This window comes from Tursiops truncatus, chromosome 3 (genome assembly GCF_011762595.2).
Source record: "Tursiops truncatus isolate mTurTru1 chromosome 3, mTurTru1.mat.Y, whole genome shotgun sequence".
Taxonomy (NCBI): domain Eukaryota; kingdom Metazoa; phylum Chordata; class Mammalia; order Artiodactyla; family Delphinidae; genus Tursiops; species Tursiops truncatus.
The window spans coordinates 26738725-26744303 of NC_047036.1; the positions used below are offsets into that span (position 1 = coordinate 26738725).

Sequence of the window (5579 nt, forward strand, 5' to 3'; positions counted from 1 at the left end):
ACAGAGAAAAGACTTCCAAGATCACAGACACTGTAGCAATGAAGAGTTTGGACTCCCCATCTGGTAAAGAACCCTGGTCCAGTCAAGATGCTGGGAGAGGTTAAGGGGCAGATGGAATGGGCAGTGGGAAAAGCCAGCAACAATGACCAACACAGACCTTTTGATGTCAGGAGTGTCACAACAATGTTTTATGTAACTTAATTGTTTCTTGTCTCCCTCCCTTTCCTCTGAAATAAGTTATATGGATAACAGCAATGCTGGCAAAGTTTTAGGGTTTTGTTATTTATTTATTTAGGCTGCACCAGGTCTTAGTTGTGGCACACGGGATCTTTAGTTGAGGCATGCAGGCTTCTTAGTTGCGGCATGCGTGAGGGATCTAGTTCCCCGACCAGGGATCTAACCCAGGCTCTGTGCATTGGGAGCGCGGAGTCTCACCCACTGGACCACCAGGGAAGTCCCAAGTTTTAGGTTTAGATGGGAGTATAAGAAAATTGATACCAATTTGGTATCTGACATGGTAGCTGATAGAACTTCATGCCCACTCTGTGATGGGGGCTCAATCTTTCCATTAGATGAAGGACCAGAAAGGATGCTGAGGGCAAAAGGCGTGGGTGGTATCTCTAGCTCTAGCTCTGTATCTCATATCTATCTACCAGTCATCTGTCTATACTGTGAAGTGTATACATACATACACACACAGACACACAGCACACACACATATATGTATATGTAGATAGGTTCTATCTCTCCAGATCCATTGTACCTGTTCTATGTCCTGGGAGGCTGCTATGTATAGATTACATCAGTGGGCTGTGCCCTCTCATTTCTGGTTGGGATTGGTCCACGGTGAAAGGAGACTGAGGTGGACTTTGGGTCACACCAGGCTCCTCCTATGTGAGTATCTTGTGTTGGGCTGTGGAATGGTGACAGTTCCTCCGTTATTAGTAGTCCAGGGTTATAGCATGGTTACCCTTTGGTTTTCCTGACCTTTACCCACACTTTTGTAAATAATCTATTTTAATAAACATACTCCTTGAATTAGCTTAATTTGAGTATATCTTTTCAAATTGGGAAACTGGTAATTGGCAAATAGAATTAGCAGAGAGAACTGTTTTCGGGAAGAATCTCTGTTGCCTGGCCCTCTGAGTGTGTCTTCAAATCTCTGGTCTTAAAGCAAAAAAACTTTGTTCACTTATTTTTAGAGTATTTGTTCCTCTCGTGCTATGTGGCATCTAAAAACAATCATATATTGGGCTTCCCTGGTGGCGCAGTGGTTGAGAGTCTGCCTGCCGATGCAGGGGACACGGGTTCGTGCCCCGGTCCAGGAAGATCCCACATGCCGCGGAGCGGCTGGGCCCGTGAGCCATGGCCGCTGAGCCTGCGCGTCCGGAGCCTGCGCTCTGCAACGGGAGAGGCCACAACAGTGAGAGGCCCGCGTACTGCAAAAAAACAAAAAAACAAAAAACAAAAACAACAAAAAAACCAAAAACAGTCATATACATGACCATAAATATCTCCTAAAATCATCAACCAGAAATCAGTCCAAGAAAGAAGAGGTTTTCAAAGTTTAGTCCCCTAATTGAATTAGGCAAACTCCTCTCTACTCCAAAGCTACATATTCTCTTTGGCCCATCTCAGTACCAGAGAGAATCACAGCTGTCAGGGGGAACACGAGATTACTGGCAATCACTAGGGTGACTGCCTGCTGCTGTGCAGGGATGAATGCCAGGGGCTGCCATTCCACTGCACACGTCCCTTGACGGAGAAGCGGTTCCCAGCATGTTCAGCCCCCAAGGTTGGTTGCCAAGTGGCTCAAGCCAATGTGGTCAGAGTTAGATAGGGAGACGAGGACGTTTCTGAGTGCTTGAAAGGTGTGGGAGATGTTGGCCATCTTGAAGCATGGCCAGAGTAAATCCCCAAGGCGGGCACCCAAGTCGGACATCAGAATCCCAGTCTCAAGTGGCAGACCTGGAAGCCTGGATAATTTATTACATGAGGTGATGTCAACTTTTGGCCGCAGACAGGTTTTCATTCTCCTTGTCTGCCACATGGGTACAAGTCTTTTTACAGGGGAGGAATGTACTGAAAGCCAAGGCTTTGGCAGTTTATAAAGCCCAGCATCTTAACCATTAGGCCACCAGGGAATTCCTACAGCCCTGTATTTTTAAATACAGGAATATTCTGTGAGTGGCTTCTGAGGGAGTGGCAGTAAGTGTCACGGGGAGCCATGATGACAGCTGTTTTAACAGCTTTAGTGTATAGATATGTTCCTGTGCATGCGGGAGGCCTATCAACAACTGGCGAAACATATCTATATGAACATCCGCATCTTCCTTTGTATCAGTCAATCTCAACATTTACAAATGTCCCATGCAAGGGTGACTGAATTGCCTTCTCTATGGGCTTGACAAATAGGAAAGTTCTGACAATTGTGCCAGGCTACACTGGAAACGTTTGTAGCATATGAAGTGCCTTTTACTTCTCCATTGGAGGTGCCGTTCCAGAGGTCACGCAAGCAGTCAGGGAGAAGATCCTTGGTCACCACCTAGTGGCCATCTAGGGAATGTCGGGGGTGATAGCAGTAATGCTCAAATTATCTGCGGTGAAAGACGTCATTTCCAACCGGTTGTGGACCAATACTTTTGTAAAATACAACAAAAAATTGTTAGGAAAGTTATGTAAAAAATACAAAATGCGAATTGCAATTTTTTATTCGATTCAACACAACATTTTAATAAATGTAATCAGAACAAACAAAATACAGGGAAATGAAAATAAAAACTACATGTAGTTCATTGCAAGTGTAAACAAAACTAAACAGAGTGAAACAGCTCTTTCCCCATGTTAAATGCCTAAATGCAGTTTTGAACAAACACTATATGTACCAACGTTCAAGTTTTCTACCAAGTATTTGATGTAAATATGTATCAATGTTTGTTATGTAGAAAGAATAGGTTTTTAATGTGTTAAATGAACTTGTTTCTCACTCGTTAAAATTAATCTAGATTGCATTGATGACAGTGTTACTGATGGGGGTAATGTATATATAAACTGTTTCTGTGTTTTGTTTTAATAACATATGTAGTAGAGAAACCAGTTCACAGGAACAGGTTCAAGATACTAATTTTTGACTTTTATGTATAATGAAGCAAGTGAGACTATATTTCCAAAATTGATCTTTAATTCTTCATAAGTAGTCAATTCTAACAATTTATTCTGTATTGTTGCAGTTAAATTGTATATTGACACGAAAGAGATGAATTCAAGCTACATTTCCATCTTTTGATGAAAAACATAATTAAAAACATTCTATCCTGTATCTAAACTATTGATTGATAATTGTTGTTAAATTATGGTAATGTTATTACAGTCTATATAAATTTTGTTTTCCCAAATTATAACCCTTAGATCTTATTTGCCATTGAAAAACATGTTGCATGAAAGTATTAAAATCATTAAAAGTACTGAAGCTATCAGGCAAATAAGTAAACATGCCTGTTCAAATTGCATCATTAAGGGCTTCCCTGGTGGCGCAGTCGTTAAGAATCCGCCTGCCAATGCAGGGGACACAGGTTCAAGCCCTGGTCCGGGAAGATCCCACGTGCTGTGGAGCAACTAAGCCCACGTGCCACAACTACTGAGCCTGTGCTCTAGAGCCCACGAGCCACAGCTACTGAGCCCACGTGCCGCAACTACTGAAGCCCAAACGCCTAGAGCCCGTGCTCTGCAACATGAGAAGCCACCACAATGAGAAGCCCGTGCACTGCAACGAAGAGTAGCCCTGGCTCACCGCAACTAGAGAAAGCCGCGTGCAGCAACGAAGACCCAGTGCGGCCAAAAATAAAAATAAATTAATTAAAAAAAATTTTATCTTTAAAAAGTAGAAACCAACTTTTAAAATTAAGAGTTTGTTCCTGAGTTCAAACATTCCTATTTCAGTAACCACCATACTTCAGCAAACAGAAATAGTTGTTTATGATCAGCTTCTATATTACCACATAATAAAGGTAATATTCTTGATGTCAAAGCATTAGCTCTTACGTCATTCACAATTTTTGCTCTGTCAATAAACATACTAAGAACATCTGACTTTATATGTATACACACAAATTTATAAAGTAAACTGGTGAAATATTTAAAATTGGTGAATCTAGGTTAAAGGGTTTATGGGAATTCTTTGCACTATTCTTGCAACTCTTCTGAAAGTTTGAAATTATTTCAAACTAAAAAAAAGTAAAAATAAATGATTATTTGGAGAGTAACCAAACTGCTAAAATTTTGTCTACTATCATGACTGTAAACATTAAATCCTTTAAAATAGTAAATCCTTTAAAATGGTACAAGCTAATAACATAAATTGCTTCACTAGTTTAGGTGGTAATGTAAAACCATAAATTGAAAAAAATTAACCTGATTAAAAATTAACATTATTGTAAAAATTACAGTTATAAAAAGAAATGCTTACATTTTTTAGAATCGTATTGGGTGGGCCAAAAAGTGCCTTCAGTTTTTTGGGTTTTTTTTTAACATCTTTATTGGAGTATAACTGGTTTACAATGATGTGTTAGTTTCTGCTTTATTAACAAAGTGAATCAGCTATACATATACATATATCCCCATATCTCCTCCCTCTAAAAATATGGAATGCTTCACGAATTTGTGTGTCATCCTTGTGCAGGGGCCACGCTAATCTCTGTATCGTTCCGATTTTAGTATATGTACTGCTGAAGTGAGCACATGCCTTCAGTTTTTTAAGTAAAAGTAAAAGGCACATTTTTCATTTTCCCAAGAACTTTTTTGAACAACGACATACCCTTTTGTTCCACTACCTTCGGCCATTTTCCAGGCAACTTCATAATTCCATCTTCCCAAAACTTTTTATCTTGCCAGGTAAGAACACTTCCAGGTGCCTTTTACAGTCTTCCAGGGAATTGAAGTTTTTTCCACTAAGAGAATTTTATAAAGACCAAAATAAGTGGAAATCGAAAGGTGCAATGTCTGGTGAATATGGCAGGTGAATCAGAACTTCCCAGCCAAGCTGTAACAGTTTTTGCCTTGTCATCAAAGAAACATGTGGTCTTATGTTATCTTGATGGAAGATTATGCATTTTCTGTTGACTAATTCTGGACGCTTTTCGTCAAGAGCCGCTTTCAGTTGGTCTAATTGGGAGCAGTACTTGTTGGAATTAATCGTTTGGTTTTCCAGGAAAATAAAAAAGAGTTTTTGGGCTGGGACTTTGGGTAAATAAGCTGTAATTTGGGTACTTGAATTCAAGATTTCAGAGGTGTCTGAGGAGACGCAGAAAATTTGCTCTAGATAGTCAGGGAAAGGAGAGACTAGGATATCGAGTGGATGAAGTCATCTTTGATAGTGACCAGGAAGTCTGTAACTGACAGTAACACGGAGGCTTGGTGAGGGCCTTGCAGACTGCAATCTGTAGCTTAGAAACCTTTTAATTCTTTCTGAAATAATTTCAGACTTTAAAAAGGTACAAAAACAACACTAAGGATTTCTGTAAGCACTCCACTCAGATTCTTACAGCGTTAATATCTGATACAACCGTATGATTATAAAAATC

At 40.0% G+C, this 5579-nt stretch overlaps 1 non-coding gene across 1 annotated transcript; it reads right to left on the minus strand.

Moving 5' to 3' along the window:
• Positions 1–4633: 4633 nt before the first annotated feature.
• LOC117311964 (U6 spliceosomal RNA) lies at positions 4634–4737 on the minus strand. Its single transcript, XR_004526154.1, has one exon. It is a non-coding gene; the product is annotated as a U6 spliceosomal RNA (small nuclear RNA).
• Positions 4738–5579: the final 842 nt, after the last annotated feature.